This window comes from Callospermophilus lateralis, chromosome 4 (assembly GCF_048772815.1).
Source record: "Callospermophilus lateralis isolate mCalLat2 chromosome 4, mCalLat2.hap1, whole genome shotgun sequence".
In the NCBI taxonomy this organism is placed as follows: Eukaryota; Metazoa; Chordata; class Mammalia; order Rodentia; family Sciuridae; genus Callospermophilus; species Callospermophilus lateralis.
This window is the reverse complement of record NC_135308.1, coordinates 31,000,717-31,009,398: the sequence shown is the minus strand read 5'-3', so window position 1 is coordinate 31,009,398 and position 8,682 is coordinate 31,000,717. Positions and strand designations below refer to the sequence as shown.

General features: G+C 29.4%; 1 non-coding gene across 1 annotated transcript; it reads left to right on the top strand.

The window, feature by feature from the left end:
- The first annotated feature begins 8,343 nt into the window (after positions 1-8,343).
- Trnav-cac (transfer RNA valine (anticodon CAC)) lies at positions 8,344-8,416 on the top strand. Its single transcript has one exon. It is a non-coding gene; the product is annotated as a tRNA-Val (tRNA).
- Positions 8,417-8,682: the final 266 nt, after the last annotated feature.

Below are 8,682 nucleotides of genomic sequence, written 5' to 3'. Positions count from 1 at the left end.
AGGTGCAAGTATAATTGCATGAATTGTGTGATTCTACTTCATGGACAACTAGGGAAGTGAAAAATTCTGGTCCATTTGTGTACAATGAATCAAAGACCTTTCTACTGTAATTTAAAACTGATTAGAACTAATAAATAAATAAATGAAAGTGTGCACACTTTTATTGCTTTTCAAATGTATGTAATAATTAGTTTCCTTCTAACCACAAAGGACTTCCTCACCTATGGATCCTAAACATGTTCCAAAAAGAAGTGTAGGGGGATCTTAACTAATACTCACATACACATAAATAAATTAAAATGTTTTTAAAATTTATTTGACAAAAATGTTACATATATAACCTACAAAATTAAGTGTCAAGAGTTTCGTAGTGGCTGCTGACGAGTGGCTGCTCAATTGTTTTTGCTGTCATTGCATAATGGTGAATGTCATACATTAAACATCTCAATGTAGTCTTAATTCTTCATAATTTCTTACAGGAAAATCAATCTGATTATCTATTTTATAATAGCTAAGTTTAATTTGACTATACTTATGATTTGCAAACCTTTGTATAATCTTATTTTTTTATACTTTCATTATTTTGATTATTCTTTCTTGTTGTTTCTTGACCATTACATCAATACCCAGTGTTTGTGTTCATCACTAGAACAGAGTCAGAAAATTGTACTCACCTACTGAAGATACACGTTATTGATGTATTTTGAGCTTAATTTTATCTTTTAAAGCTAAGCATTAGTTAATATTTTGTCAAATGGTAATTAAATATATATATATATCTTCTCAGTTTTTAAACAGACTACCATTTCTTGATTATCATATTTTTATGGCTTCAATATTCTCCTTGCTACACTATGTTCTCAAACAGATCTTTCTGAAAAGGGTTTTGTTGTTTCATTCTTTAGGGCTGGCCTGAAAATACTTTTATTTTATTATTCATCTTATATAATATAATAATAGAGAACATGTTATATATGGGTAGCTATTTTCCAGGAATTCTGTTATTTTATGTTATTTTCTGACATCTATCTTAATTAGAAAAATCTGTTTCAATATCATTATCATTTGTTTACTGGAAATTTTTATTTTTTCAGCACTTCAAATATTTTATTTTTTAATTGTAGATTACCTGTGACTTGGTGGATTCCAAACTTATTTAAATGACAGTATTTTCTCAAATCTGAAATAAAACAAAACAACCTCTTCAGTAGTATTTTTTTAACTATTGTTTTTGTATCATTTGCTTTATTTTTATGTTCAGGGAATTCTGATTGTTTACTTACTTTGGAATATCACAACATAAAACTTTTGTAATTGCTTATTTTTTCTACCTCTTCTTGTTTTATGTTATTTATTTTAAGTTCCATAAGTTTCATTCATTTTATAGGTGATACTCTTTATCATTTTGGGGACATGAATATATTTTTAGTTCTTTATCAGGCTATCAGAATATTTTGGTTTGATGTTCTCATTATTGGTATGTTAGCTTTTCTAGAATTAACTGTCTTCCTGTTATGAAATTATTGTTTTGGGGAAATTTTTAAGAAATATTCCTTACTCAATTATTTTTTTTTTTAAAAAAATATGTATTTCTACACTTTTTCCCAGTCCTATTATATAGAGGTTACAGAATGAAATAAGTTCAGAATGCAAAACTGTTTCTCATGTTAGCAATTTGGTGTCCTTGTCCTATGGTAATAGTGGTAAATATTTAGGTAAATTTGGGTAAATATTGAGAAATATTTGAAAATCCAAACGCCATCCAATGATCTATCTCAGCCTCTAATTGTAAGCTTGGACCTCCATTTTCTCATTTCTTACAAGCAGCAGGCCAAATTAACAGCTTTCCTATTTATGCACATTTTTTTTGTGTGTGAGATTGCTCTGAGTTTGAGCAGTCTTACTTCATTCTCCCTTGGGACAAAGAATAATTTTGAACTATATATGAGCCAAATGCCTCATTATGTATTTCTGACTGCTTCATAATCCAGAACCCTATATCCTTGTACTTCTGCATGGCTCATCTTTCTTTGACATAGTTTTCTAAGCACTTTTTATATCTTATCTATAGGTGTCATGGATTTAGAGTTTGAGTAGAAGAAGGTACTCAAAATATGGCTCAAAGTAGCACTGTCATTCTTTTTTTTTTCCCTCTTTAGACATGTTGATTTAAATCAGCTTAATGTTTATCCATTTTATTTTATACTATAGACACATAGTTGTAAAATTTTTTAGTTTATTATATGCTTTATTATGTTGTAGTGAAATATAATGCTTTACTATTTTGAAGTAGAAGTTTCATCTTATTACACTTGTATGCATGTTTTCAATATAAGTCACATATATTAATTCTTGCAAATACTTCATTAAACATCATTTTATTGCAGTTTCAAAAATGTTTTCTGAATTTTTAATTTAGTATTACTTACAAACACACAAGCACACACCTATACACACATGATCCTCTTAGAAGAACTGACATCTTTAAAATTTTTTAAAATTTTCTTAACCAAAATGTAACATGCTTTTTATTTGTTCAAAATTGTCATTAATTTAGTTATTCCTATGTATATAACATCATAAACATATAGATGATAAGCAGAGGATAAGTAATAGTAGAGATATAAATTCTTTCCTTAGGTTTGTTTCCAAGAACTTTAAGTTTGATTCATGTTGTGAATAAACAATTTAGTTTTGTGTTTTCTAAATATGCAATATCATTTAAAAGAGGTAAAATATATGTTTGTTTTGTATTTCAATTGATTATCCCTGTTTTTAATTTTCTTAAATTTTTTGGAGTTTTTAAGTCACTAGTAATACTAGCTATCCAAATGATGATTTAATCTTCTTCCTGTTTGCTTCACCTCTTATTGCAATTTATCTGCCTTATTTTATCTGCTACTTTCAGAAAGAAATCAAATAGAAGGTGTGATAAAAGATCTATTCCTTTATCTTACTTTAAAAGAATGTTTCTACTCTCAATTTACTGTGAAATATGATAGTTCACATTTTATTTGAATTAGTTGTTTTTCACCCCTTGTTAAGTGTTTTTATTCAATATTTACAGTTTTAAAATAGAAGCGGATGATAAAGGTTTTAAATAAGAGCTTGGATTAATGATTATTAATCAAATTCACACATTAACAATGATGTTGTATAAAATAATAAGCAAACTCATATCTTTATATGACACAGAGCATTTTAAATTTTTGAGATAGAGTAGCTCATTAAATCCTTATAAAAAATCTATGAAGTCTGTATAGTTATTATTCATGTACAAGACAAGAGAACTTAGGTACAAAGAGGTTAAATAACTTACCTGACATAATAGATCTGGTAAGTACTGGACTGAGAGATGCCTTTGTGATTAATTAGGAGGTCTTACTTCCCAAACACTTACATATGTTCATGAAATCTTGTGAATTTCAAGATGAATTTGTTATAGATCATTTAAAAGCTATTACTTTAATTTTAGTCAATTTTTTTCATAAAGTTACAACTTAGAAACTCATAGTTCATTTGATTGTAGAAGTAATATATCTAAGTTCAAATATGGAACATGTTAAAATTCATCAAATTATATTGTTTCAGAAAGAATAAGGATTTTCAAATCATGAAGTGATGCTGATTTTGCCTCTTTTAAAAGCACTATTAGTGTTTAAATTGCTAAAGGCTCACAAGCCAGATCTACCTTAGGATTTTCAGATATTTTAGTTTCTGTACAATTTCGTCTTGATTTGGTCCACTGTCAATTCATAATAAGTGCATTTTGGCTCTGGACAAGTAAATCCCTTTAGGGAAATAAAAAGAAAGTGAAAGTTAGAAATTAAGAAAAAAAAAAGTCATATTATTCTTGAGTATTTTGAAGTAATTCATGCCAGAACTGCCTGACCATCCCCTTCAGCTTGCTGACATTTCCAGTACTTTAATTGGGACACCAACCTCTTATTACATTTTGCTTCGGGATCCAATAGTACCAATGGAACATTTTAAATGGAATAGCCCTCAGGCCAGTTCTTCCACTGCACCCAAATGATAATTGATGAATATGCTTGTCTTAATTCTTTGTTTTAAATTGTTCTTTTTTTCTCTTTACACCTCATTTTAAATAATTTCCTGAATAATTTCATTAGACAAGTGGTATCAGATTGTTACATTTTAGGTATGCAACCTAATTTTATTTAAATATTATTATGTTGTAAAAAAAGAAAAAAAGGAAAGGGTTTTTAATTCTACGAAAATACAAAGAGGAGCACCTCTTAGATATAAACATCTTAATCATCATTTTGTTAAGTTAAATTAGATGATTGTCAAATGAGTCATGAAAGAACAATGATGTCTTGGCAAAGATTCTGGGAATATCTGAAAAGTGATTATACCATAATGAACTTACAAGTATTTTCCAATATAAGGAAACAAAATCTTGTTTGAAGCATTAATAAAGCATTGAAAGAAAATAGATGATAAGTGACAAAAACATCTTTATGTTTCTCTTGAAGCATGAAGGATAAAGCTCTCAAAGAAATCTAATTTAGAAAAAAGTCATATATTTGAATGTTTTTTAAAATAATAATTACCTTTTCTAAGAAATTAACTTCCCTGAACAAAGACAAAATAAAATTGATGCATGAAAACACATGACCATATAAAAGATTTTAATATTTTCAAGGACAATATAGTTTATAACATAAATATAAGAAAACACAAAAATGTTCAAGGCTTAAAGCAAACCATATGCTATGAACAAGAGAATGAGTAGGTAGATTACTTAATACTCTCACAGTAAAGTGTTAAGTAACAATGACTATGGTTATATGTAGCCGCATGAACAAATATGAATAACAAAATACTGTGTGAAAAAAGAAAGTCTCAGAAGATTATAATTAAAATATTTTTAATAAAGTTCAAAAACAAAAAAAAAAAAACAACATAATTTGAAGACACAAATATATATCCAGGTAAATCATAAAAAAAAAAAACAGTGGATTGATAAACATATATTTCAAGATGGAGTGGGTGTGAGACATAGGAAGGTGGACCAGAGGAAGCACACACAGGTAGGTGCAAGTTATCAGTCAGGCTCTAAAAGAATTAAATTAGAATAACCAGGTATGCTTGAGTGATGATAAAATGTCAAAAACCAAGGATTGAATTAAATCAACTTTATGCACCTAGAATAAAAAAAAGGAAAAGATTATTGACAAATTTGAAAAGAAAAATTGCAAGCTATAATCTGTTCAACACAGATATTATTGAGTTTCTATAAAGGACAATTTGAACATGAATCAGCAATGCAATTACTTAAAAAATAAAAACAGATTAATTGTGTTTCAGAGAGAAAATATGCCTAAGAAATAACATACCCTATCTCTTCAAATTCAAGGCAAGAAAATCAGAGTGGAAAGATGGGGTGAATTAAGATTTGTCATGTTCCCTAAATCCATATAAGATAATAAATATATAATGTTAAATGAGAATTCATGCATCATTAAATAAAACTTTTCTAAGAATGCCTGTTGTAGTTACAGTTTGCCACATCACAAGTCTCAAAGTTCATGCCATACAGAGAAAAGAAGGGTCTGCTTTTGCCTCTTAAAAAAAAAAGGATAAGATTTTTAAAAAATTAAATTATAGCTTAAGTAATACAGATAATATGTAATTGATTACAATTTTTACTGATATTATAAAACATGGAAATTAATAACTAAAAATAAATGCAGAATATAACATACAATTATACAATTTACGAATTAGTATTACTTTTTTGTAGTTTGAAATTTTCATGGAGGAAACATATTAAAAAGATTAATACTCTGTCCCTTCTTCTTACTCTTCATTGCAAGGAAAAAAGTAGGATAATTTGAAGTAGAAAAAAGAACTAAAACACATACTTTGATACATACACACTAAGGTATAATTATGTATTCAGGTTCCTATTTTAGGTGATGGGAAAAACAGAAAAACTAAGGCATGAATTCTACCCTCAGAAAGTAGAATATACACTCCTCTCTATACAGAAAATATGTATGTGCGTGTGTGTGTGCGCGCGTGCACACACACAAATGAAGACATACATAAGTGAAGAGAAGATCCATGGAAGAAGTCATTTGTGTTAAAAAACAGGATGAGTTAAAATATGTAACATTTTGGACAAACTATGTATGCTCACTCTTGGAAAAAAGCAGAAGTTAACAATCTATCAGTGACAGTACTTCAAAATGGGAAAAGTACAGGAGAATGCACAAAAATGGGAACTGAGTCACAGCTATGACCAAGAAGAATATAGTTGACTGCAAGAGCAGCAGTTAAATTGTTCCCTGAATGCTATTTTGACCTGAGTCTCTGGGCTTTAGATAATATCTTAAATTTTTGAGGAAGCAGGTGATAAAGCAGGACTTTCACATTAAGATCAATGACATAGGCTTTGCAGAAGAAACAGACACTCTATAATAAAACAAAAATGAAAAAAAAAACATGAACTATCCAGAACATATATATAAACAAAATTAGAAAATAGATCTGTCTTCATTGATCCAAGTTGAAGAACGGACCTAATGACCAGCTCCATTTAAAAAAGAAAACTATTCTATTTAAGTAGTTTAATACCCAGTGATGTTAGCATAACTATTTCTTTATAATCAAAAACATACAGTAAGGAGGCATAAAAGCACTGACAAAAATAAGTATCAAAACACAAAGTTTTAAAAAGTGCTACAAATATCACTTTGAAGAGTAATGAGGAGATTCCTCCAAATACTAGGAATAGAACCATCGTATGACCCAGCTATCTTACTCCTAGGTATTTATCCAAAAGAACAAAAATCAACATAGTATGTGATACAGCCACATAAATGTTTATAGCAGCACTATTCATTATACCCAGATTATGAAATCAGCCCATGTGACTGTCAAGAGATTAATGGATTAAGAAAATATGGTATATGTACACAATGGAGTTTTACTCAGCCATAAAGATGAATGAAATTATTGCACATGTTGGTAAATGGATGAAACTGGAGAACATCATGTTAAGTGAAATGAGTCAGAATCAAAAAATCAAGGATTGAATGTTTTCTCTCATATGGGGAAGCTAGAACAAAGTAAGAGGAAAAAATGTGGGGGTTCAGATCTCCTGAAGACAGAGAGAAGGTCACTGGAGCAGGAGACTGAGAGGGAGAGGGGAGAGGGGGAAAAGGGAAGGAAATGTGAAATGAATTTGACAAAATTATGCTACGTACATGCATAGGTTATACCGCTGTGAGTTCCACCTTTACATATATCTATAAAACATCAATCAATCAATCTATTAGTCAATAAATGGAAGTCCAGTAGAGAATAATGTGAATAGGAAGAAAGAGAGAAGAGGCAGCATTGGCAACCAAAGTAGAGGAATTAAATTCCATGAACATATGATTATGTAAAAATGGACCCAACTATAATGTATGAACCATATTGCACTAACAAAAACATTTTAAAAAGTGCTCCAAACATCTGTAGATAAAATGAATAATCTGATATCTCAAAAAAAATCACACTTTAACTCAAATTCATGTTATCGTGAATGATTCATTAGAAATTTTCCTAAGAAATCTTCCCATAATTTTGAACACAAGACATTACCCCAAATAATGGGAATTATTTCTCATGTGGATTTTAAGAAATTGTTAACAAAATATTTCACAATAAAACACGTTCCACTGGCACTCAGCTGATTCCTTAATGTTTTTGTGGGTGGATCCTCCTTATGACAAAGACCAATAAAATCTCAGCAATTAGTGTTCTGCAGTCATCAAATGAAGAAAAAAATAAATGAGTAAATTGATAATAAGTTAATAAGTGTTAATGAGATTATAATTAGTAAGTTGATAAATTTTCATTTCCACTTATGATAGTCATCATATATATTTGCTGAATGAAGTACTATTGCTCTACTTCCGCGACTTGGCACATTATGGTCTTCAATCTTTACCACTTTCTCCACCTCATCTCTACTAAGTTAAAAAAAAATCTTTTCCTTCCTGAAAGATCAGATCAAAGAACTATCCTCCTTTCTCTTTTATAAAAAATTGATTTATTTTTCTTTGCATTATACCTAGAACTATACAATTACCTTGATTTGTAATTCACTGCATATATGTTTTATTAGATTGTAAATAATTTAACCTCATAAATGTTTTATTCACTTTTCTTCCTCCCTATCAAGGTTATCAAGGTGCACTTTTTTTTGGTGTTACAGTATATGTATGTCTGTGTATATGAATATGCCTATGTACCTGAACAGGTTATACCACAGTGAATTCCACTTTATGTATATCTATTAAGCAATAATTGTTGAGTCGGGCTGGGGATATAGCTCAGTTGGTAGAGTGCTTGCCTCACATGCACAAGACCCTGGGTTCAATCCCCAGCACCACCAAAAAAAAAAAAAAACCAAAAAAACATTGAGTCAATAAAGTTCAGTAGAGTATACATACACTTTGGTATAAACATATACAAATAAATCGTATAAAAATGTACATATTCATTTCACTGTAAACACTCATAAAAACCAGAGTAAAATATATTTACTCCACATGTTGATACACAGATGGGTCTGGGTGAATTGTAGGTTCCTTTCAGCTCTAAGTTGTTGATTATATTACAAAGAACAAATGACCTAATTGTTTCCCAATAATGACTGAA